This window comes from Temnothorax americanus, unplaced genomic scaffold, assembly GCF_048541705.1.
Source record: "Temnothorax americanus isolate GAGA-0224 unplaced genomic scaffold, ASM4854170v1 Scaffold7, whole genome shotgun sequence".
NCBI lineage: Eukaryota > Metazoa > Arthropoda > Insecta > Hymenoptera > Formicidae > Temnothorax > Temnothorax americanus.
In genome coordinates this window covers 3,809,955-3,836,512 of record NW_027509792.1, presented here as the reverse complement: position 1 = coordinate 3,836,512, position 26,558 = coordinate 3,809,955, and the positions used below count along the sequence as shown (strand labels likewise).

Below are 26,558 nucleotides of genomic sequence, written 5' to 3'. Positions count from 1 at the left end.
TTGTAGCGCGCACGATGGTCCATATATAGCCTGTAATCATGTATTTACGTATTCTCTGTGTATCTGGAAATTTATCGTACAAAATGCATTGTAACGCGTACCATTTCGCTGGTAACGTATAATTTTCGCAGTGTAGCTTTGTATAGTCAACGCTACATGTGAAATAAATTATAATTTTTGTGGCACTACGTTGAGATGGATTTAACGCACAGATTTTCAATATACTATATGCATACTCTCTCACGTGAAAAAGAAAACAGTTGTAATTCGCGAACTATGTTTACGGATTTTCAAGCGAGACTGTTATATTACGCAAAGGTAATAATTGATTTGACTAAAAAAGAAAAAAGAACTTAATATTCACCCATCCCTCTCGAAATTTTCTTGGGGCGTAAAGGGTTAATTGGCGCATTACTCTAATACGATTCTGCGCGCTATGCTCGATGTAACCGGCGGAATTTGCTCTAACCGGGTAATATTTTTCCTCGCAGTATAATGATAAGCGTTGTCGGAATGACGAATTATAATCGACCTCGCCCCGCGTTCTCCTGAAGAGATCTTGAATTCTGGAAACGGACGCGGCGTTCGGTGATGTCCTATTTATTCCAGTGAAATTACTCGTGAAACGAAAGTTTTCTCTCGAATAATGGTCGCAATGGGTGCGTGAACGGTGGAATTTCTTTCGGAATATCCTGAAGTCCGACGGGGAAATCTATGACTTAATGTCGCGCTGCTTGACATTAAGTATGATATTTCTTTGACCATCTAATTTATTTCAAATGGTCAAGTCCATCTTAAAATTAATTGCAAGAGAGAGAGAGAGAGAGAGAGAGAGAGAAAGAAGGGGGAAAAGGGGGAGAAGCATTTTTCTTTCACTCTTAAAAATAGTACTTATTTGAAAATCGTTATTGTTTAGTCGGTTGTGCCATCAATGTATATGTATATGGAAAAACTATAACGCAGTGTATATTTTTTTGTTTAAAAAATAAACCGCGTTAATGGATCGATTCCTTCGTAACGAATCGAATGGTCGCGGCGTGTTTTTCAGTTGCCGCGCATCATAACAATTTTATTCTAGTTTTCTCTACATAGTTTACATTTTATTTTCGCCGACGTATTTTCGTTCTATTCGGGTACAATTTTTTTCAATCACGTTGCAGACCGATCCGCCCTCGTAGTTATTGTTATAAAAAATATCAAGAAGGGATTCGCTCGCCCAAGGGAGATCCGCATGATTAATTCCGCGATTTTGCTGCTCGAGCGATTCCGCTAGTTGGAACTGCAATTATTATTCGCTACGGTAACGCAACTCCGATCACGTTCGTCAATATAGCAATGTGGAACGAGAAGACGCACTAATTTTGGATTTCCGATCCAAGTTTCCGCTTTATTATCGCGAAACTTCCCTCATCTTACGTTGTCGCGATCTGCGAATAGGCGTGCGAGCGCGGTACGTGTGCGTAGCTCTTATAGGTTCGCTCTTAGGTTGCAATCAAATCGACGAGTAGCAACGTGCCGCCGACTGATTGTGCCAATACACGTCGCTATCTCCTCCTGTCGCGTCCCATGTCCAATCGGTAACTTTACGCTTTCTCTTCCTGTTCCGTCTCCATTTCCTCGTCATCGGTCTCTTGCCTTTCTATTTTGATTCCCTTTATCTCTTGTTCTTATTTGTATATCGTTCGCTTGTTTCTCCTCTTTTTCTCTTGCCGTAGGTGATTGCGCGCGGTATTTCGCAAACTTGACTCTATAAAAGGGATGCAATTAACGGGGCAAGAAGGACAATAAAGAAGACATATTTAAGCTGTTCATTCAAGAAGAAATGTTTGCGAGCAAAGTTTCGCGTTTTCGCTCTCTCTCGTCGCCGTTTATGCGTTTTCGGCATCGTCGTCGTTGTCGTTGTCGACGAACGCGGATTTTCTCGAAGGACTTTTCCGCAAAGTGCCTTCGTCGCGCGAGACTTTCCGTAAGATTTTCGAGGGAAGTTAATCGCGCAAGAAAGTTTGTGTTAGTATTACCTTGCCCGGTATATATGCACTCACTTGCTTCGTTCAAAGAAGACCGCGCTGGCCGTCAGAAGACGACGCTTTATGACATTCACGTCCCCCTGAGCGAGTCTGCCGACTGAACGATAATTAATCAGCCGACTATAATAAGCTTCCGTCTCATGGCGGCGGCACGGAGAGAACCTTCGACCTTTGAGCTTCGATTTTCGACGAAGATTACGCCGCCGCAGTCGCGCTGGAACGACGAATTGCGTTGTTTTTTTAAAAATGTGAAATGAGCAGAGGAAGGGCGTGCGAGGAAGAGTTGCATTGATCTAACGGTAGATGCTGCAACCACCCTTAAAGCCGCAAGTAATTAGAGAAAAAGTCGCGACCCAGATGCAGACCGCCATATCGATCGATCCTTGTCGGTTCTCGCGCGCACGCTTCGGGAAAGGAAAGGAAAATCTCCCTGTGAGAGAGGAAAAGGCACTCGTGCGGATGTCAAAAAGATAAATTGATCTGGCAGGCCGGTTTTCATTGTTCGGGTTTTTTTCTACGTGTCGTTAATTGAACAAAGGAAAAAGATAGATATTGTATATACGTGGAATGTTCTTTTTTCTCTTCCTTTCTGATGACTATAATGACTGTTTAGTCGTATTGCTGCTTCATGATTTAAATTTTAAATTTATATTTTAAAGTATAAGGTAGCACTAATGGCAAGGAATCTTTATTTGTGTTGTGGGCTTATATTTTATATTACATATTGAGAATACGGCAAAATATTTCATTCTTTAAATATACAACATGATATGGATACAAATTTTGCAAATTTTATATTTTTTGAGTATCCAATTTGACAACGACTTTTATTTGTTTGCGATAAAGCTTGTTGCAAACTTTTTAGTGTACCGTTGATGCTCAATTTTGAAAAAAGCACATTTGTTATAACCATATAGAGAACTCCAGTAAGTACTCTATTATCGTAAAAATACGACTCTCTTTCGGGGGAGATTGGAAAAAAGAATCGCGATCGTTTATACTGCGATTTAATATCAGATTAACGAGGCAATTTGCGTCGAGGTTGGAGAGAGGAGTCGTTTAATCGACGGGGGCGACTAATTTGTCATCGACATCGATACCCGTCTACTCGTAATTTCGTACCTCGAACGGTAATTCTTATAATTCTTGCCGCTCATAGATCAAAAAGGCGATCTGCGCCAGCTTTCCAACCATCGATTCAGAAAATCAATAGAGTCTGCCGTATCAAACTATACGAGGTAGGCGGCCAATCCTGCATCGTGGGGAGAAAGCACCAAGCTTTGATTTAATTGCCTGAGGTAGTCCTGAAATAGTTGTCGGTACCTCATTGATAATTGACACGCTTAATGCGAGCGCTATTGATTAAATGCGCCCGACAGAAGGGCGCATCCCGCGCTTGTTTACAATGCGCCGCGTTACATATTCATAGGAAATTGATTAATTTTGATAAATTCGGTACGAACGAGCGACATGCAATACGATTTAAAAGGCTTTCGCGGCGCGTGCGCTTATCTAAATTACACATTAACGAAATTATTTATTCGAGAGGCGGAACAAAGTGGCAACGACGCGACCGACGCGACGGGCGGGGCGGCAGGGGAAAGCAATTAATTTGAATGAATTTATCTCGAAATAGCGCACCAACGCTCGCTGTTTCGCCGTCCCGTTCCTTTTGCGCGAACCAGCGTATCTTTTCATCTGCTTCAAAATGCACATTAATTCCTTATCGCGGAAATTTTCTCCTTTGCAAAGGAGAAAGAAATGCTTTGCGTAGGTAGCATTGCGTAGGTGAATTAATTAAAAAAAGAAGACGGTTTGTATTTTATATGGCGGTACAAGAGGTTGAAACACGTAGTCCCGTTCTGAATTTCAGCGAATATTATTCCGCCCTTGTTCGCGTACGAACATCAATCGATACGTCCCACTTTTTATCGGCCTCGATATTTTCCCTAGATTACGCTGGATTTGGTGTCGTGGAACGGTGCTGGTACCATACGGCGAATAGCGGTCGTATTTAATGGATAGTTAAGTGGAGGAGGTTTCCTACGTGGCTCGAATACTCGTCGACGGTGCATATGCGCCGGGCATACGTATACGATAAAACGCAACGATGGCGTCTCTGGTGAGCGTGTCTCGCTGTTGTGTACCTTCGCATCTTTTTCTCCACACCTTCATCCTTTACCGTCCCTGCGGTATACACTTGCACGAGATGTAGGAACAGTAAAAGAAATTTAGAAAAGAGCAAATTAGTTTATCATTGCATTCCGAAATAAATCTCATAAATGTCACAGGCGTAAATTATTTTACGCGCACAGTTAAAAATTGTATGTCGAGACACGAACGTGTTAAATGGGAACACGTAAATCCTCCAAGGATTGCAATATTTATTCGATATGTCTTTTATGTATATGCAATGTCTGTACGTGCGACCTTATAATTTTAACGACAGGTTTTCTCATGAATATGCATCAGCTGACTTTTCGTTTCCTTACATAAATCATGACTTATTTCGAAATAAATCTCTGTTATAATGTCATAATAGAATGCAAATTTTGTAAGCACGATTTTAATGTGTATTTACCATTATATATTGTACTCATCTCTGACGTATGGGGAAGACTTTGGACTCATATCAGTTGCCGTTATTGTAGTTCTTTTATGCAATCGCGACTCACATGGCGGGCACGCACGCACTTCTTGCGAATACGTGTCTCGCTATATTTGTCGGCGGCGTGTAGCACGAGAAGCGGTGCATAACCACACCAAACACGTATTCACCCCCGCGCCGCGTCTCGCCACCAGGCGTTCTCATCCTCTACGATGGCGTTGGCTGTGCCGGGGATTCGTATAGACGGTTTTACGGGCCGCTTTAGATTATACGCCTGAGATAACGGGTGCAGGAGCGAGCCTTTATTTGCAGCCGGGCGAAAGTATGCGCGAGCGTGCTCGCGCCGCTTTTCCACGGTAATGCGCCCGAACGGCCCGAACCAACCCCGGAGATCCGTCGCCTCTTTTTCCACTTTCGGCAACGCGAAAGGCGATTTCTTTCCCCCTCCGCACTCTCAATAGTCGCGCTGCCGAGACCAAGTTCAGCCGTTCTCTTGGCGGAAAGGAGCGATTTATATCGGGACCGAATGAGAAGAGCAGTGGGGTCGGTTTTAGTCCCGCTTTCCTCGATATTCGTGATTTCGTTTAATAGTCTGAATTTATATGCCCGTCCCACTGGGGCTATATATCGCAATTGTGGCTCGCGAGCAGTACGCGTGACTTACGACAAAGTTAATATAGAGCATCGTTCATTGAAGATCGATTGTCAGAGCAAAGAGATCGTGGTTTGAGAAATATTGGAAAATAATTTGTCACGATTTACATTTAAGTTTGATCATCAGTATCTACTGTATATTATAAATGCAGTGCGAATATTGGAACTGACAAATGTTAACAATTTATTCGATGCATGACGTCGCTTGTTTATAATCCGAATTAATCTATTTACAATACATGTCACTATTTATAATTAAGACTTATTAGATCTTAAATCAAGGCACACACACATACTACCTATTTGATTATCCTCGGATTTTAAACGTTATGTCGATCGCTTCACCACGTCTAGCCTCAACGCACGGTTGTAAAAATCATCGCGCGGCATCATTAAACTCGCACGATATTTCCCGGCGGTCTCTTCAAACGGATCTCGATTCCAAGCATTTTCCCGAGTGCAGCAGCGATTGCTGTTATTGAGCGAGCCGCGGACGGTAAAAGGGACGGTAGAGAGGTGGTCTCTGTTCGTCATTCGCGGTTTCTATCTCGTGGAAACTTGAGATAGACTACACACACATTGGGACCTGCAGTTTCATACGAGGTAGCACTTGTCGTGCTCGTAAAAATCTGCCTGATCCCTTTATCGCGTCAACACTCTCGCTACTACCCCTAGACACGGATTTCTTCCCTCCTTCCTCCATCTGTCCTTCGCGCAGTATCAATAACCGGTTCTATCGTCGTTATAGGTGTATCGTCGAGAGGCTGTTCGTCGCGACATTACGATGTGGAATATTTTCGTTTATTATCGTGAATAACGCGGAGCTTCTCGTTCTCGTCGGCGGATTATGAGAGCAATCGAGCCGCCGCAAGCCATGGTGAGGGGGTGATTTATTTCCGACAGAATTATTACTTGTTTTTCCCGAACTGTTTACCGCGTCCCGTGTGGTTTTGCAGTTTGCGGATCTTTTTTCGATACGCTCGAGCGTGCAGGCGGTATCAACAATTAATTTTTTTACATATATTTTTTATAAAAACAGCCTGGAGGTATTCTGAAACTGGACTTTTCACTAATTATTACGATCGCTCTGCCGACCATAACATTTCGCAACGAATTTCATGATATTTTCCCGGTCGAAAACGCGCCGCGCATTTAAATTCGGATCGCCAATGTTCGCTTTGCGTTAACTTGCTCGCGGGATATCGAACGCGGCATTCTTGTTTCCCGCTCGCGGTTTTATATTTTTTTTTATCCACCGCCGACGCGTCAGGCGCCACGGTGAAATAAAGGAAATATACGCGGGGGAATGTGGCGTACTCTTCGCGCCGTGGCGAAAAATCTGACACTTTTCGTTTATCCGACTAATCCGCGGAAAATTCCGCATTCGCCGCACGCCCTCTCGCCGCTTTTGTGCGCTTGCTTCTTTTCGATGCGAGCGGGCGCGTATTTGCGTACACCTACCTGTTCCGCCATTTTCACGGATTCTAAAGGTCTTTTTTTCTCAACACGAATATAAAGCTTTTCTCTTTCTCTCCCTCTGCTCCTTCTCGCCATCTGTCCCTTTTCTGTCTCCTTCTCTCGGTTATCCTGCTTGGATACGCTTGCCGAGACCGAGTTCGAGGTCGCATATCGATTTGCCGCGTTGGCACCCTCGAATCCTCGTAAAGCCCCATGCTTCATACGCATCGCCGAGAAATTGAAAGATATCGCGTCCTCGGCACGCGAAGAAAAAGGAGAGAAAGAGGGAAGAAGACTGGAGTGAGAGAGGAAATGAGAGAGAGAGGGAGAGACTTCCACTTTCGATCAAAAATTGTATGTCTCTCGAGCGTGTGCATCTCGAAGATGACGAGTTTTACGAACGCTTTTCTTTCGTCGAACATCAGCGGAAACGACGCGCGCGATGCGAGAGAAACTCGTGTTCTCGGTGCGTTAGTGAATATTTGGATATCGCGGAAGCATTTCTTTTTGACGTGTGAGCCGTGGAAAAAGCTTGACGCTTCGCGAACTCGTGTAGCGTACCTACGAATATGTTTCGTTAAACATTCGCACAGGAGCGATGCTCGAGAGACTCGCGATTCGCCGACAAGTCGAGAGAAAATCCGAGCGGTAACGTTCGCGGAATCTGTATATGCCGCTCGACAATATGAATTTCTCTCGTGCCACGGGGACAGCAAAAACTGCGATTTAAATTTAATTTGTAAAGTTTGCCGTGCGAAACAACAGCCGCGCTACGTTCGCGCGCGGGACACCGTTTGACGGCCGTTCTAATTTTGTACATTATCCAATTATTGTTACGATTGTTTTTGCGGATGTAAAATATTTCGCTTAAAATCGGTTTCGCGCACGTTTTCACGCACGTGTGATGTTTTTCTATACGTTTGCACGCCAAGTCCGTCTGGGTCGTAGCGTTTTTCAAATTCGACGCTCTTCCGCTCGTCTATAATTTCTGCGAAAATATGTATTCCAACATGGGAAAGTCGTGTGCACGGAATGCTTATGGCAGCAACGTGAGCGCAATGCGTACCGATTTGATTGCTGCATCGGTGAATCTGCATTTGTTTGTTTCTGTAGTATATATAAAGCAACTATGGTTATATAGGTATATGTATTTTTCAAAATGAGGGCACTATCAATTTTTAACTATCACATAGTTACGAATCAAATGGCTATTATTCTTCTTCCATTATTAATGCCTTTTAAAATTATGAAAGGAATTAATTAATTAATTGTAATTAATTTAATTCTACGTCTTAATTGATTGAATTACTTAAAGGGTAAATGCATGGCGAAAATGCCAATGTTATTTACGAAGGATAAAGAGATTAAATTATCTTTAACAAAGTTTCTTAAACGATCATTCACTGCTGCGTCTATCGGTTTGCCTTTACTCGACGGCGGCTGATAAGCCCGATAATTCACGGGGATACAAAGAACTAATTTTCAACGTACTTCGTGGAACAGCAGCCTGAGCGGCTGGTAATTTCGTTTATACCCACGGTAGAGAAGAGTTAGGAGTCGCGTAACATCCTGCTGGAGTTGCGTAAAACTCACGAGGGGTGAACGAAAGGGGATGATTCATAAAAGCAGTGCTGTCTAGTAATGCAAGTCTCCAGTCTTTTTTTGTAACGATACGATTCTTTGGAATTTTACGATTTTCTTTTAATGCTGTCGCATTATAAAGTTATTTTATACATATTAACGATCGCACCGCATTCAAGATATTTTAGATAGAACTTCTCATTCATCTCGGGTATCATACGTAACCGTCTAGACTTGTCTTTAAATTACGTACTGTGCGTAAAGAAGTTATTGTAATGAATATTTGCATCTCTCTTCTCTGTTGACGTGCGCGCAATATTTCCGAGGAACGTCGTTATCTCGAACGTTTCTGAAATCTTTATAAATAGCTTTTATTTGTGTTGCGACAGTGATGCAGTATTTCTTACTATAACGAGATTACCTGCAGCGCTGCAGGATGTTCCTATCTCACGTAATTTTAATCATGGATTACGCGTTTACTTAACAGGAATAGAACATATTCTCCTCTCTAGCAACGATAAGAGAACTGGAGATAGCGTGTATACTTTACTCTCGCTTATGAGGGCGATATTCCTAAATGAATATCCTCACGCACGTGCGCGTCTCGGAATCGCAGTTCGCCGGTTTAAACGTCGAAATTTTGTTCTCCCTCGCGATCACGAGAAGGCCGTACCTACAGAGTACAGAGGGTTGGGGAATCATATGTAAAAGCGACGCGCGCAAGTAGTTAGGGTGCTGCCGAATGGAAACGGGGCGGCGGTGCGAGGGGTCGGTAATGCCGGAGTAAGGGTAACAGGTGCTATCTAGAGTGGCTGTTACAGACGCACGCGCGCGTGTACGTGTATGCGGGCGTGCGTGTTACCAGCCTGCAGCCGAGGCGAAGCTGTTCGCGAGAAACCGCGACGGTTCATTTCATCTCGTACAGCAGAAACACGGCTACGCACCCTCACACACCATGCCGCGACCCCGCCGTCGCCGCCAGTTTTTACCACCGACTAATCCCGCCGAGCATTCGCAGTCGGATGTGTCCTCGACGTGCATACATCTCCTGGGAAAAGATTCGCCGTTTTTCCGCGGAAGTGTCTAGGAAGTGTCACGCGTATTATACGCCCCTTTCTCACTTCCGAAGACGTGAAATGCAAAATTAAATTAATTTACTAATTAAAGCTCTTTTAAAAATCCAATTTTTATAATCCATTTTTTATATTATAGATAATACGATAGTTTCGTATATCGCGTATAATTAATTTTCAGTAAAATAAACACGGTATCAATAAATCATCAAATGGCAGATCTGTGTTGCTGTGTTGCTCATCACATGACTTTAGCTTCATTCACGTTCTTACAGATAAATCCAAGTACAGGTCGGTACTTTGACACGATTCATGTGCTGCAGATAATTTGGCACAGGTTTACTCAAAGAGGAAATCTCGTACGTGTTTATGACTAATCCGCATTATGATCTTTTTCCAACATTTTCGCATTGCGCGAGATGATATTAGGATATCTACTAATAAACCTGTATTTGAATTTATTTGTTTGTTTTTAAAATTGTAAAGAAAGTATGTTGGCCCTTTAGATCTTATTGTCAGTGAACAATGCGAGATTCATGGGTTTGTTTCGCTTTATATGCGACACTGAACATTAATGCGATTTGTCGAACGTTATAATAGTAATAACGTGCTGAGACTGCTTTATTGATTTTGCAATAATAATGGAGGGTACTGTTTATCCGATTACTCTCGCTGTATACGTACCATAATGCTGGGTTCTTCTCGATGCACGCGTATGTGAAAACGGTGCGTATATGCGCATAACATACGTTATAACATACGTCATGATTTTAATATAATTCAGTTGGACGTATATATCTCGATGTAACTCACGAACGTAACCTGGCTACCTGATGCAGCGGGTAACGATAAAAATTGAAATTCTTTAGTGTAGCTCAAATATTTTCCTAAATTAAATTTTCTATTTTGTTCTCTTTTTAACACCAATGATATATTCTGTTATAATTGCCAGTAATTAATTAATATTGCATGGACGCACGAGAGCAAACTCAACAACGTATATTTTTTATTATTTTATTTATTTACCGTTCTGGTTGCTCATCTGTCACGGGGTAAAACTGTTCTGTAAACTGTCGACAACATTTATGTTGCATATATCGTATTCTAAAAACATGGTAGAAACATTTAGACCGCGGTGCTTTTTATTTATTACTCAAGATGTGGCGCGGCAAAATCTTTCCACGACGTTGTAGAGCTCGACGAACGATAAAAAGCAGGTGTTGAGCGGGCTGTCGGAAATTGCTTGCAGGTCAAAATTTGTAAGTTTGAAAAAGAAAAGGGGAAAAAACATCGTAAATCAATAAGCAGCGAGAGAGATATGCCAATGATATGGACTAGCTTAAAACATAACGTTGCGTTTCTGATGAAAAGAAAATTATAGCAATTACAATTTTTAGATTAGACGAATCGAGAACCTATATACGCGATAGCTGAAAGGTTAGAGATCCTCAGAATTTCTAAGGAAATACAAGGTATCGTTTTCTCTCATGGATTCGACGTAACATTGGCAGGTTCGCGTAGTATTTTACATTTGCTATTTCGCGAGAAGCGAGCGTGGTTGACGCGCCGAAGATTCCATTTTCCGCGGCGGCGAGTCGCGGGAATATATCTTTACTCCCGGACGCTATTTTTCTCGCGGCCTCCGCACGAATTTCTCGCCGCGGTCGGATTGAACTGACGGAGGGGGGAAGGGGTGGATGCATTTGCACGCAGCCAGTCTGGGAAACGGAAACTGGCACGTTGCGTGCATCGCACGCTCGCATATACCTACGTATTCTATCGTGCCATGCAATTCGCAGAAGGTGCATAAACCGCTTGTCGATTTCGGAATGCATACCGAACTTTATTGAAATACACCGACGTCCCGCCTATCTCGTGAGCTGCGCGCTATTCGACTATCATTTGCGTATTTTCCAAGGAGAGACAATGTCTCTTGGTATTTCTTGTGCGCGCTATTTTACATAGAAATGATTTTGTTCTGGCATTTTCTCGCTTATCGAAAACGTATTTTGAAATATAAAATTATATGAAGTATATTTATAAATTTTACACAATTTTTTTTTGTGTAATATTACAGCATGCGAAAAATTTGCCGTGAGATGCGAGGCAAATTTAAGTAATATTTAGGAGTGTTAAATGATAATAACATTGCGTGAGTAATACTCTATTGCGGAACAATAGGTAGTTGTTAGCTTACCCCTTTATTTTTCCCGCGTAATACGCTCGATACACGGTTGAGCTTTTTCGGTGTTGTGTTCACCAATTATTGGTTTCGGTTGTTCGACCTGCAACCGAAACACGCTTCGCTCGATGTCGCCGACCCTCGTTAGTAGTTGGGTATTACATTCTCTATCGGAAATAAAATATCGTATAAAAGCTCTCCAAGGACGATCGCGAACGACGGCCGATCGATATTCATCGCTAAAACATGGTGTGTAAATTTCAACGTGGTCCTGTGGCTTTCAAAAAAGGGAGAAAAAATCACAACCATGTAATGCCTTAAATTTGCATCGGGCTTTCATCATGCGCTGAAAACGTATATTTCAATGTATTACCATTTTGTTGCTATTGCGATATTTTTATGCGCTCCTGTGTTTATTCAAACTTGTGTCGAACCCTTGAAAGTTCGATATCAATATCAAGTATCGATGTCAATATCAAGTACCGTAAAATAAATTACATTTAATTTGAAAAATTTGCATTGAATTCTAAAATTATTTTTATTTTATCGAAGTTTTCGTGCAAAATAAATATTGCTCGTTCAACAAACTTGTTTTAGTTTATTTTCTATTTTTCTATATATCTCAAAATTCGATAGATAAATCTGTCTTTCAAAAAGAAGATCGAAGGAAAACGTCCAACCAAATATCGCGAAGTCTGCAAACTTGCAGTTTTGACAATAACGTCAGAAAATGTGTAATTTTGCAGAGTTTATAAGCGTCGATTGACGCAAAATATTATTAATAATAAATAATAAAATAACGCTAAAGAAATGGTTAAACAATAATTTATCTGCGGTGGACTATTCGCATCATGCTAGCGGAAGTCGTGCGGCAAACGGTAGAAAGGAGAGCACCGCGGAAAGGGCGCGGTGGACGGATAAATTGATGGGTATAGATACGGGTCGGAGAAAAGCAGAAAAGATAAAGAAGGGAAGGATACCCATTTTGGAACGGTGGTCGACTGCTCTTGGCTCTTGTCCAATTTCGGACATTTCGATGTAGAAAGAAAAGGATGAATGTCGAGAGAAGTGCAATAACAAGTGGACGAGCGGAGTTCACGTTCGAACATGAGTTTTGCGATAGAACGAAACGGGGTTACACGAAAAAGTATTACGTTCGCTAAGTTGAGAGAGTATTCAGTTTTAAGAATAGGTATACTTCGCTCGAGGATATACGTGTTCTTTCGCACATTAAAACTCACGACTAGGATCTTGAAAACTAACTCTGACAAGGTTTTGCTTTGAAAAGTCAAATGCATGTACATTTTAATGAATATGAATTATTTTAATGAAAATGGAGAAAATTAATATAATACTTTAGTTGAGAAAAAAAATGTTCCATGTGGCAACAGTTGATATTATTTTGTTGTCAAATCTTACTTTGAATCAATCAATATTTATTCATTTTTATTTTCTTTGGAGATTATTTTACGATTATCGATGGTTTTCATAAAGTGAGTCATTTAAAATATTCTGTAACTTTGATATACTACACTCCTAACTGTAGCGGTCAGTTGAGTTGACATTTGCTAGTTGTCACAGTCGCCTGATACAAGCTTATCAGCGTTAATGCAACGGTACGATCGGGCGTTATTCTAAAATTCCAGCGAGCGAATCGCGCGACGTAAATCGCTCGCTAACTGCCGGACGGCGCGTTAGTGTCGCCTATGATGATTTGTCGCTTCGCTCGATCGGAAGTAACGACCGTTTCGGGGCCAAGCTTAACGATCGTCGGATATGGAGTCACGTACCATCGCCCGTCGACTACGGGGGCTCAGCTGCACTCTCGTTCGTGCCGCGCTTCGTCCGAGCGTGTGTTTATGCAACTCGCGCGTTCGCCGCGAGCGTTCGCGATCGTCTCTCGGTGTTTTCCGGCGAATAGCAAACTCCGCGGCTCCTCCTCGTCGGAATTGCAAATACCACGCGCCGTCGGTATATTTTAAAACGAGCGCTTCCCGATAATGGGTTCACCGTTGAATTTTCGCCGAATCTCTGACCGAATGGCGCCCGCGACGACGATTCGTCGTTTCGGACTGGACGCGGAATTGGTATTTTTTTTCGCGTCCAATCATGTATTTTTCTTTTCTAGGATTGCAGACAGTTTTATGTACTTGCAAATGTATGCGAGCTACGTGATATATTATAGATAGCGAAATGTATTCTCATTCGTTGGAAAATCGAACGTCAGTGAGCATACTTATGCGAAAAAAAGAATTACAAATTAACTAAGTATTAGTGCTATTTTAAGTTATGTGCATGTAATTTTTGTTACAGATTATTAATGCTTATATTATGCAAGTTCAAAGATACTGATTTATTTATATAGAGATTTTCATTTTTTATTTAAATACTTATATTACATGGCATGGATATGAAAAATCGCATTTTTTGTTGTAATAAGACAATTGTATTTCAATATATCTTATATAGATTTCTATATTATATATTATAGATAACTTTTTTTTAAAATAAGATACAAATTAAATAATGCATAAAAAGATAATTACGCAGGCAGCTGCACACGCTGCAAAAAGCGGCGTGACACGCGGCGAACTCTACTCCGGAATAGCGGTCGGGTCGGTCTCTCGGTGCGTCGATACGCGAAAATAGAAAAATTCGTATGGCAAGCGTAGCGCGGTAAGATGGCCGACGCGGAACCTTGTGCCAATTTCTTAGACCGACTGAATTTCCTAGAAGAGCCACCGCGACCGGACAAGCGAAAAAGCGACGTAATGATGAAACGGGGATCAGAACGGAGTTGCGGGATCGGGGTGCCGGGCGAAGGGTGTCTATTATTCACGCGGCGACGGCGTTAAGCGGGACGTAATTGTGAATATTTTTGCCGCATCTGCGCTGTCGCTCAAGACGATGGCCCTCGTCCAATTGTCTCGGTTCGAGCCAACTTCGACTCTCCGTTAAAGCCGTCGAACTTGGCTCTGCGGTCGCTCGAATTCCGTTTCGTAGAACGCAGACTCACATAAGCTGTAATACACGACGTATGTACATATCTTGCTCATTAACGTGCGTGGTACGTACGTTAACGTAGCGCGTTAACGACGTTTCACGGCAAACCCGCCATCAGCTATTAATATTTGGTAATGGACGATCGGTTAATTTCTAGCTGTGTCATCAAATTCGCACCTTACGTAGCAAATTCAATCCTTTTGTGGATATCTCACATGATTTTGAGTTTTATCTCATTTTTGTATAGTGTTGGAAAACAATAGTCTTACTTAATTATGCTTAAATTAAAAAGTAAAGGTTCGAGGTAAAACGATGATTGAGGATTTGAGCGATAAAATTTAATGTAAAAGTTGAAATTTGAAGCTTACGATATTTTTTAACATATTTATTATTAAACGTGTAATTGTCGCGATTAATTGTCACTTTGTCATTTTTTTAGTTCTCTCGTGCGTGAAATATGCATCAAGCATTCACTTTATGTGCCACGAATTGGATATACGTTTAATCGATATTCTCGTTGCGTCAAGTCAAGCCTTTTGTACATACTCATCCACACGCATCGTTCGCTTACGATTATCCTACGTTTCGTCGATCGCTAGTATTTACCGGCGGATTAAAAGCTGTGTAGAGGGAGAGTGGATGGGATCGGCGATGGAAGATTTATCGCGTCGCTCGTTGCTCGCAAAAGGGCGATCCTCTCCTCGTTAGGGGATGCGTACTGCCCCGAGCAAAAATAACATCATCCTTTTCGACCGATATCAATCTCTTTGGGCTGGGAATAAGGGATCAGGTGGATCTGGCTTATTTCGTTCGGTTCGGTGGATTCTGTCTCTCCTCTCTCCCCCTCTCGCGTGCACGTGAATCTACGTGCTCGTCCGCCTTCATGGCTTTGAACGCCCGGGCACGCATAAACGTCGAGGTTGAGTCTTAAGCGAAAATCGATACGGCAATTAGACACTCGTAAAGATTGCACAATAATTCGGATATAAGTTTGCACTTACATTGGGAAAAGTTCTGCACATTTTACACGCATTTCTAATCAATCTGCGAGAAATTATTTCTAAGTTTCTATTTATTTGCTAATTATGAAGATATGGATTAATGCTATATCTTATCATTTGTTCCTAATTTAGTGTTTAAATTTTTGTTTTCCAGCAATATGTTAAACAGTATTTATTTGAGAGAAAACAATTTTTTTTCAACAATAAAAAGTTTTAAAATTATAAAAATTACAAGCTTGAAGGAATAAAAAATTTTATCGATTTATAATGGTCCTCGATAATACATAACGGTGGGTATAACGATTTAAAATATACATCGCGCGGATACATCCGTGCGAAAGGCAAGCAATTTTCGGCATGATATCGAGATACGATCGAAGCGTGCAAAGGCTTAAAGCGTTAGCGTCAAGCAGTCGCGACGTAAGCAAAGTTTCCCGAAAACGTTATGGTCTCAACGGAGTCGGGAAGTCGCGCTCGAGTTGCCGCGGCTAAGTCCGTTGCGGCGGCCGAAGGCGGGTGATCCACATTACTCGTGGTATCATGTAGACGCGAATAGGGAGACGGCTGCGGCGACGACGGTGGCGGGGCAGATATTCCAGTAACAGAGACAAACTGTGTGTTTGCCCCTTCATTACCCCCGGGTAAACAGCAGTCGGTTTTAATTACGACCCGCGCGCACTTCCTTGCGTCTCTTCTCGTTTGTTATTTGCTCGCACGCTCGCCATGCCGAGCTATCCAACTTTCTTTACTCGGCTCGGTTAAACGTCGCCAACGAGACTGTCTCGTCTTCTGGCGTTGGTTTCGCTCGGGAGCGACGCGTCTCCGGAATCACGCGATTTTGCCGAAACAAGGCGACGCTATACGCTATCATTCGTAACAGCACGTTGTACATACACGCACTAATGATACAGTATAGTATCTATACCATCGTTCGATTCCAAATATATAGTTTATTAACTTTAGCATAACAGCCAGAAAGTGGTTCGTTCGATTCCAAATGAAATTGTGGATTTTGACCGAAAACGTTCGCTCTCAAATTTCGCGTACGTATATGGCTGGGGAATAGAAATGTATAATAACATGATCATATATGTGATATTTTTTATGCAACAACGTAATGCAGTAATGACGTAGATGCGGATGCATTTGCCACATATATGTTCCGTAGAATTTACTGCTCGCAAAGTCATTATTTATGATATTAGATGTGAAGAATAATGCAATGTTTTAATTATATTGAATCGCCTGCGACGCTTAATAACAATTCACGAATATCTTAATTCTCTTTCATAAATCGAGATTTTAGTTTGAAAGGGTTAAATGATCCAGTGCAGACGAATTAAAGCGCGCCCACGTTCAGTTCACCTTCAGCAAGCGAATTAATGCACTCGACTGTATATCGAGTGCATCCAGTTCCTGAGGCAGAAGCAGTCAGCCGTGCAGTCGTAACGGATCGTTTCGATCGTTTTGTAAAGCCCGTCGTTATCGCCCTGCGAATCCAAGGCGTAACTTGATGACGGAAATAAATTTCGTAAAACGCGCTTAAGGAGCGATCGGCCTCCTCGTCCATAAATACGAGACAGCGGAAGTACAGGAAGAGAATCAAGGGCCGATGGCCGATGGCGAGGAGATAAGAAGATCGCGCGAGGGGATTGCGAAGGAACGAAGTGGGCGCGCAATACCGGCAAAGGGTGAAATTCCGGCGACTTTATCGTATTTAATCTTTTCTTCTCGCTTCCTGTCGCGAAGATCGGAAGCTGATTGGCAGCGGGCAGCGAGGGGGATTGAGAGGCTGTTTGGGGCGAAAAGTCGCGGAAATCCTTTCTAATCCGCTAACCATTTGGTTAGGAGTCGACGTGGCCGGTGGCGTAAAGTTGACTTGCTCGAAATGGGATGCAAGCGGGTCGCGAGCATGAATTTGCCTTGCGGTAAATGAGTCGTGGAAGAAATACTTTATCTGTGCGACCTCGTTTCTATCCTCCACCGTCGGCCTTGCGGCGAACGGAAACTCGTCGAAAGCTGCGCGAGCCAGTGATAAGAGATTCGCATAAGAGTGACAAAACGTAACGTGAAACTAACCCGTGTCTCATCACATACGTTACATTGAGGTATCAATATTCTTGACCTGTTAACACTATAATAGATATCATAATTAATTTGCATACATATATGTTTTGGACAATTATTTTGTGAAATAAAAGATACGGTATACAATAAAGTAGAATTTTTGGCAAATTTGAAAGGTATAAATTGAAATTTTTGAAATGAATGTACGAATACCTTTTATGTGCCTTTATTCGATCGCGGCGATTCAATTCAATTACTCATACGCGTTCTATTAATCTTCTGCTAGCGACGGGAAAATCAAATCGTGGTAGTTATTAATGAAGCTTTATTATTACAAAATCACCTGCATTCACAAGCGGATGGTACTTCTTCAGAATTTTAATTTGAAGTTTAATTACCGAGAGATATTTAATCCTCAATATTAAAAAGCTGCAGAAATATCTTTTGCCTCCTACAGGAAGTATGGATTTAATGCAAAAAAAGTAAGAATCGATATTCTGAAAGATTTCTCCGACACGTGATTCTACAAGTACAATACAAAGAGATATTATAATTTTGTGATTTTTATTTTTAATTTGTTTACGTGCATCTCTCTCTCAAGCGAAATACCATATATTGTCACGTACTGTGAATACCACAGCCAATTTAGAATGGCTCTCTTTACGGTAGATATAAGTGACCTTTTTAACCCCCAGCCGCGGTCCGTTACGCATAATTTACGTTCATTATCTTTAATGGGTGGGCTATTAGGAGGGGCGCGAGTAATAGTATGGCAATACCACTAATGCTTCCGCCCTCTCTTACCCTGTCCCTTCTCTTCTTTTTCTTCCACCATTTTTCTACCGGTACGTTTAAATGTCTGCTCAATGCAAATAATGGCCGGTAGCGGAAGAATATTGTTTCTTGCGCGGAAGAAAGTAATGACCATGGTGCGCGAAGGTACGAGACCCGGATGTATCCGGAATTATATCGGGAATTGCGCGTCAGGCGTTTTCCAAGAGAGACTTATTGCCTCATCTATAGCTCTCGTCGAAAAGACAATGAGATTGCGCAGGAGATTGTACGTCCTATGTTTTTCTAAGGCAAAATTGGAAATTGTCTTTCTTTTTTAATAAATTTCTTTTAATTTTTTAGGCCAATTTTCTTAGAGAATTTAAACTTTAAAAATTAATATTTTACCGAGATTGATTATTTTAATCAAATATCAGTATTTTAAATTTACCTACTAACATATTTAATTGTAAATTAAGGAACAATTAATAACTGCCACTAAAAACTTGTGAGGTTTTTTCTGTGTGGTGGTTCATCGTTGCGTGGTTATCCTTAAAGGCGCATCGCGATGGACGTGGTGGACATCCCGACGGCGATGGCGGCGCAAGTACTTCCGAACGTCCCTCGGGCTGTCACTTAGTGTCCTAAAGAAATAACATTTCCTTCTCGTGTATCAAGCGCGTCATTGTCGTCGTCGTCGTCGTCGTTGTCTCGACGACGTCTCTCCCGGAGACGTCGGCTGGGTAACACCGCGGATTCGCGTCTCGCCGCATTTTTATTTCGCCACGAGGCCAGCCTCGAGTCCGACAAGGGGTAGAGGCATAGAGGGATGGAAAGGGGACGGGATCTACCCTCGCTAGGCATTGCACAAGTGTCAGCCTGAATAATACATGTTCGTTGCAGCGAGTATACAGCTTGACACGACCTGTTCCCCGTACGTATATACCTATATGTACACGATGAACGATATACATATATATATATATGTGCACATGCGTACGCGCATACATATGTAACGACCTACATGGACGTATTTCTTTCCCCTCGTCCTCTCTTTTCGCTCGTTTCATCGTTCTGCGCTCTGTTTCTCTCTCTCTCTCTCTCTCTCTCTCTCTCTCTCTCTCTCTCTCTCTCTCTCCCCCTCTTTCTCTCCCCACTTGCTTGCAGTTACGCTCAGCGGGTCCTTTGACAAGCGAGTTTACGTTATCGCACAAATCGCAGCGTCGGCATACATAGGCGCGTGTAGACGGCAGGACGTGTCACGGCCGTCGTTCTCGCGACGCGACGCGATCTCCGCATCCCGCCGTGGGTCGACACCTGGCGTATGCAGGCTTACCGGAACACACCGTCTTACCACCGGATAACAGAGACAAAGACACAGAGGGAGAGAGAGAACGTGACTGACCTAGTCGAAGGCTGTACTTACGAATTATATATTCATGTAAATTTGAAATTTTCGACTCTGCGCAATGCGCATTTAATGATGATGTTGATAATTCAGTTTGCCAAGTATTGCGGACACTAATGGTCGTTGGTAGTTGAGTTTGCCAGGTATTGCGGACATCAATGGTCATTGATAGCCGAGTTTGCTAGGTATTATGGTCACTGACGATCATTGAAATGTTTATTGTGATATTAGGGGTACAAATGCGTTGAATTATAATCATGAATCATGCTACGTACAAGCATCATTGTACGTGATCTTGAATTGCTTTCGCTTGTCTCCTGCATCTGCGAGCCTAAACGAAAATAATTTTTCATATAACTAAATGCTGCTATCCGGGACACATTACGAACGTCGTGAGAACGATACAAAAATATAAAAACGAGAAAGGCGTGAGAAATCGTTTAGATCCGGGTGATACCCGTTATGCACAAATTTGAAGAATTGCTCGAACGAAAGTGGAATTTTTGCCTCGATTTTTATTTTTCAAGCGGCGCGCGGAACACGTATCGCGTGTGATATTCTTTTTTTTTCCTTGTCGAATTTCTCGGCCTCGTTTTACCACGTGCGCGCATCGCATAGTCTTAGGAAAGCGGAGGTTATACTCCAACTCTTATAACGGTCCACTCGACTCCCATCCTCGTAGTTTCTATTTCCGACGATCTGACTAACGTTCGCTTTCCTTGTGTGTGTGTTGCAGGGATTACGTTCGACGCGAATTGGATGCAGTGACGTCATCGGGAGTTAGCTCCACGGTGAGTAAAGTTATGCACGATCCCGATTTCAATCTGATTCGGTCGCGCGATTCAAGCATTTCAAAACGTACGACACGAGCCCGGCTGACTCGAACTTTTCTAGCGAAAGAACTTTGCACGCGCCTTGAATATGTATTCCGGCTATATTATGAGGACACGATGATATGAGATCATCAATTTATGAGGCGGAGTAAAAGAAAATGATGCTTTCGACGTAATATGAAAGTATTCAGAGGAATAGCGGCAAATACATTTCTTTTAAAAACCTGAGAAAATTATTCTAAATTTAAATTATTCAATCTTAAGATGTTGCGTCGAACTTTTTCTCCAGATTATTGGTTAAATCTAAAGAGAACTTGGTATTTTTCTAAGTGCCATCGATACATCGTGTGTTTAGAAAAGTGTGTTGGGGTAGTACCCCGTTTGTTCGGGCTCCCGCTTCGCGGTAAGTAAAATATGCCGTAACAGGGTTAGCCGGGCTATGAATAAATTTAACACGGCGATCGAGATTATAGGATAGAAAGTGAGAGAGAGTAAAAGGGGGGAGGATAAGGAAAGTAATAATATGTGAGAGAGGAGACATTTTCAACCTGCGAACTGACTCTTCTCTGCTCGCGATAACGTTGTCGCGCAACCCTCTGCTACGTGGAACTTCAAACCGCGCGCATACACGGCCGTAAATGAAAGCCCCGTGTATGAGATATCTGCAGGCTCACGACGAGAAAGCCTCTCGACAAAAAAGTCCGATGAGTGAGACGGGAAGTGCGCGAAAGGGAGAAAGCGTGGGAGAAAGAGGGAGGCGAAGGGGAAAGAGGGGAAGAGAACGGGAAGAGACGGAGAGGTGGTCGCGCTCGAAAACATTTACAGCGAATCGGATTAGCGCGGGTATTTAATCTCGCTCGCGGCTTTCTCGTCGGCGAAACAAAAAGGGGACAGGTAAAAAGGGACGCGAAAAAGATAGCGCGCGCGCGCGAAACACTTTAGCGCACGTGTGCGGAACACACTTTTCTACACACAGAGCAGAATCGCAGGCATAAAGGGTTCGCCCCAGAATGGAGCAGAGAGTGAGAGAGAAGGGGAAGATAGAGGAAACGCAGTCCTCGGTAAGATCTCATCTCTTTAATGGGAGCAGCTTTCCGCGACGAACGAAGCTACCTCCCGCGAGCTTTCATCGAATATCGAGATTTCTGACTGATAACGCCGACATCGAACGACAGTGCGAAACCGCGAAAAACTCGACCTGCAATTTGATTTACGTTTCGGAGAGCGATTTTCAATCTTGTTGAAAAGAAACGTGACGAACGAAAACATCTTACGATTTTTATCGGCCGCGATTGTTAATTTTATTCACGAGTATGAGCAAATTCTTAAAATTGTCTCCTTCTATTCTATTCTCAGTAATTTAATAACATAATAACTCGTGTTTAGGATAATTCATTGTAATTCAGTCACAAGAAAATTATAAAAAATGCAGTATAATTCTATATATACATAGTTAAATAGGAAAGGAAAAGATCGAAGAGAAATATGGATACGTATATAGGTATAAGATTATATTTTTATTATATACAACTTTATTATATGATTATTACATAATATATGTAACATATAGTTTTTCCAATATTTTTTAAAAACTCTTATTAAAGTTTCTATTTTTAATAACACGACGTAGCATGTTCACATTTTCGTTCAGCGTGCAGACTTATGAATAACGCGCAGTAAATCTCGAGAAACGAAGTTTTGGGCCGGGCCGGGATCTCATTTGAGAAATCGCAATTTCCCTTACGTCGTCCGCATGCATACGGTTTCGCTGTTGCAAGCGCTCGCTCTCGTCGCGACGCCTGTCGATATATTCCGCGTACGTTGTAACGACGTGCGCCGATTGCTCGCCTTCATTTTACAGCCGTATTACGAGACGGGCAGCGGGCGAGGCGCGCGCGCGCGCGGGCGTATTTTCTTCAGCTTCCATCAAATCGTACAGCGAGGTCGAAACATCGGCGGCAAACCGGGGAACGGCGGTAGCACGTATCGCTCAGACATTCGTCCGCACTCGGCTAGCTGTGCTTCACGGCATTCGCAATTTCGCTTTTCTCTCACTTTCCACCTCGGCTCCTCCGTCTCTATCTCACCTTTCTTTCCTTCTCGCGCTCGTATTTCGCGCGCGGTACTGATGGGAAACGTAGCCTTTACGTCTTATCGAGAACCAGCCGGCAGCGGTAATCGTGACGGCCCGATTTTGTGCCGCGGACGATCTACTACGGTCGAGGAAACCCAGTGAAAAATGATCCGGTTCAGATACGTATATGGGACCTGCAGCCCGCGGGCCCGTTCGTATATGAAAGGACGCGGAGCGATACGTGATCCCTAAGGCAAGTCTTCATAAATCCCGCGTCAACTTCGGCGAAAACGTGCGCTGCTCCTGCTTTTTTTTCGTTACCCGTTTAAACGTTGTTTGCATTACGTTATTTCAATCTATTAATTCGGTAGCCGACTTTAATCAACGTGACTCTTTTTTTGCGGTGGCTCGGTGGAATTATCGGTAGAACTAGAGAAGCGAAAGTAAAAGCTCTCCCTTTTCTCTCAACGGGAAACGTCCGAACGTGATACCTGCTTAATTACTGAAGCTTTTGTAAGCGAAACGAGGCGAGTGCTCGAAAAGGGGATAGTGAAATCGGTGAGAAGAGGCGGAAAAAAAGGAACGGGACGATACGACGATATATACCGATGTTGAGAGGGGTTCGCGAGAATGTCCATTGCTAACAGGCTTTGTATGTAAATGGCCTCATAGTTGCGAAAGTCTCATCGAGAGAGCAGCGGAACCGGCAGCAGAGTGAAGCTATAACGAGACCGATCGTCTCGACGAGAAAAAGAACGAGACACCGGCAGGCAAAAAGAGAATACCAAAGCGAGGAAATAAAACGATCGCGCGTTTTTGAGTTTGAACTCGTGTCTGCCGTTAATGTTCCTCCGACTGTTTCCTCTCTTCGCTGTCTTTTCCCGCTTCGCGCGGACCGACATCTATTTCCTACGCTGCGTTGCCTCCGTCGACAAAACTCGAAACTTCGTCAATCGCCTTTTAGAACATTCCCGCCATTTCCGTCAGAGCCGAATGGATAAGTAAAACACGTTATACACGTTCACGAAAGACAAGTCCCGCTCGCAAATATTATGTCATTATTTTTCGTTATACGGTACGCTGCACTCAGAGAGCGTTTGATGAAGTTGGGACGATGAGTGATTTACGTATGAAATCAGGTCACGCTATTACTTTAAAATCGATAATTTTTAAATATTAGGGTAAAGACTCGGGTAAGATGGCCATACAGGAAAGATGACCAACCCATGTTTATTCGATGTTTCATGGCGAGCTAGATTGAAAGAACATAGGTTGGCCATCTTTCCTGTATGGCCATCTTACCCGAGTTTACCCTATATGTATGTATATCTTTTTTTATCTTCTACGAAATTTTTAAATATAGTTCTTGGCGAGTTAATCCTTATTATAACACACAATTAAATAATAATTTAATTCAATAAAACTACATATAGAACGCACTCAAAATTGCAATATTCCAAAGGCAACGTATTTTAATCGTTGCGTAATCCCTCTTTTACGAATTGTTATTGGTTTGATATTTACGATAATACGCGGGACTTTTTGCATTCGATAAAGAATTTCTACGTTCGATTACGTTGAACGCGAGATATACGGGATCTGGATCCGAATCCACGTATCTGAATAAATCATTGATACGCGATCGAACGTATACGGCGCGGCGCGCGGACGAGATACGAAATAACGTGAAGACTAAACACGAATTTATATACCGCGCCGTATATTTATTTAGGATAGAATTTATATTTCTTTCCCCGGACAGGCGGTAAAACGAGATATATGAAGCCGTTCCTAAAAGCTTGGCATGCCAGTTTACAGTCGCGCAGCGGCGACCAGCCGAAGGAGTACGTGCGTGTGATTTTCGCGCATCAGGGCGGAGGGAGTTGTCCGGCAAATAGTTGGAGACCCTTCCTCCTCCCGGTACCGTATATCATCCCGACGGGATTTAGGCAACTGGCACGCACACATGCTCTTCTCCGTCGGCTTAACTCAAGGCGGCGGCGTACACGCCGTTGATGATGGTGCCCTTCGCGACGTGCCGTGTCGCGATGGCGCATCTCACCGAGTTGCTACATTGTAGCGAGCGATATAGAATTACCCCTGATGTATAGGACGATGTAGGAGAAATGCGTCAACTTAAATTTCATCAATCAAACGCGAATAACTGATGTATGAATGCGACTCGCGCGGTAATATATCGTTTGCGACGTATTACACGCCGCACAACGCGACTCGTCGCTATTCTTAGCTTTGGCATTCTTTCGGCTTTTGTTCGGCGACGACAACGATGACGACGACGACGACGACGACGATGGCGATGGTGACGGTGACGGTGAGGTCGGATCGACGGATGGATCCTTGATTCCGACAGATCGACAAATGTACCGTAAGCCTGTAAGCTCCTCCTACGCGCTTATAAGCTCGCACGATGAACATGCCTCGCGAATGGCTGACTGACGTGAATCCGTAATTGCATTTCTCGTGACGCGCGAATACATTTTAGCTGATTGCATTGGATTATCTATTCTCGATGCGCCTACAGTTCTCTTGTAACGCGACGTTAAGTTAAGTGGAATAATAGCCTTGTGCGCACGAACGAGAGAGAGAGGTTTATCCGGAGTTGTCTTTTAATATCGACACGCGCTTGAATGGCGGACTCACGGATAGTTTAGGTTCAGTCATTGAACAAGTAACGAGTTACCATTACGTGTTGCTACTGCGGCAACCGATCATCGGCTTGCAACTGGACTGATTGCTACCGCCTGCATCATCGCAATGGATCTATACGCCCGATACTGAATCTGAAAGCAAAATTAGTACCGCTTTTCTAAGCTATAATATGGCAATTTCCATCGATTGACGTGTCGGAAAGTTACAGTAATAATCGGTTTACGAGGAACTTTCTATTCGAATATTTAGTGAAAGTTATAATTACATTTTGACCGAACTGCGTACAGGATAATTTACCCTTTTCTAAGATAACGTTTTATTGTTGATGAAATTATATGTATTTTTTTAGTAGATATTTATATCAAACGTATGAAGTTTAACAACGAAAGTATCAATTTAATTTAATTACTTATTCGGCACATTGTTATTTACATTGAGAAGAACAGATATATATACATATATAAATTATTAACGGGAATGTGCAACGTGCGCGAAAACAGTTTTACAGAAGACCAAATATGCATTATAATTTTCCATTAATTGATACTGAATTCATATACGTTTTTGCTGACTCACGGTAGCGATTTGTTCGACAGCTTTTCCGAGTTAACCACTGCGATCCGGTCGCGGCACGTAACGTGTAGAAGGAATAAAATGGAGCAGCGAAGATAAGGATACCATGCACAGGCACTATAGCGAGGTAGAATGACAGTGCGATAAAGCCGTGGACAGCGAATCGGTCCCGTGTAGCCAATCATTGGGGGATCCTCCCATTCCCTGTTTAATCGTCTCAGCAACCTGGGTTCCGGCGGGCCGATAATGAATACGCCCCGTAGTGCAGTTAGGTACATCTGCAACCGACCATCGAGACATTCTCCGCGAGCGAGAAGGCCTCGGAGCGAGGAATGTCTGTTTCGCTAGAGAGCGTCTGCGAGAGGAGATGGTCGTCTTGGAACCCTATCAGCGATGAATATTACCGTCAGACTTCTGTTCCGCGGAAATTATGGGAATCATCGATGGAGTTTCGGGAAACGTTCGCTCGCACTTGGAAAATTTCCTTGTCGCGTTTATCTTTCGTGTCCAATAAAATCTTCCAGATTTTGGGCAGATGTGCTTAAACATCGGTTTTAACGTTCCGTTTTAAGTGT

General features: G+C 42.8%; 1 protein-coding gene across 4 annotated transcripts in view; it reads left to right on the top strand.

Annotated features, from left to right (window-relative positions):
- Positions 1-26,558, top strand: part of LOC143906217 (uncharacterized) — a 385,481-nt gene that overhangs the window by 41,181 nt on the left and 317,742 nt on the right. For all 4 annotated transcript variants that reach the window (XM_077422126.1, XM_077422124.1, XM_077422125.1 and 1 more), the window contains exon 2: positions 20,570-20,624. The gene's annotated coding sequence lies outside the window, so the exon portion shown is untranslated. The remainder of the gene's footprint in view (positions 1-20,569; positions 20,625-26,558) is intronic.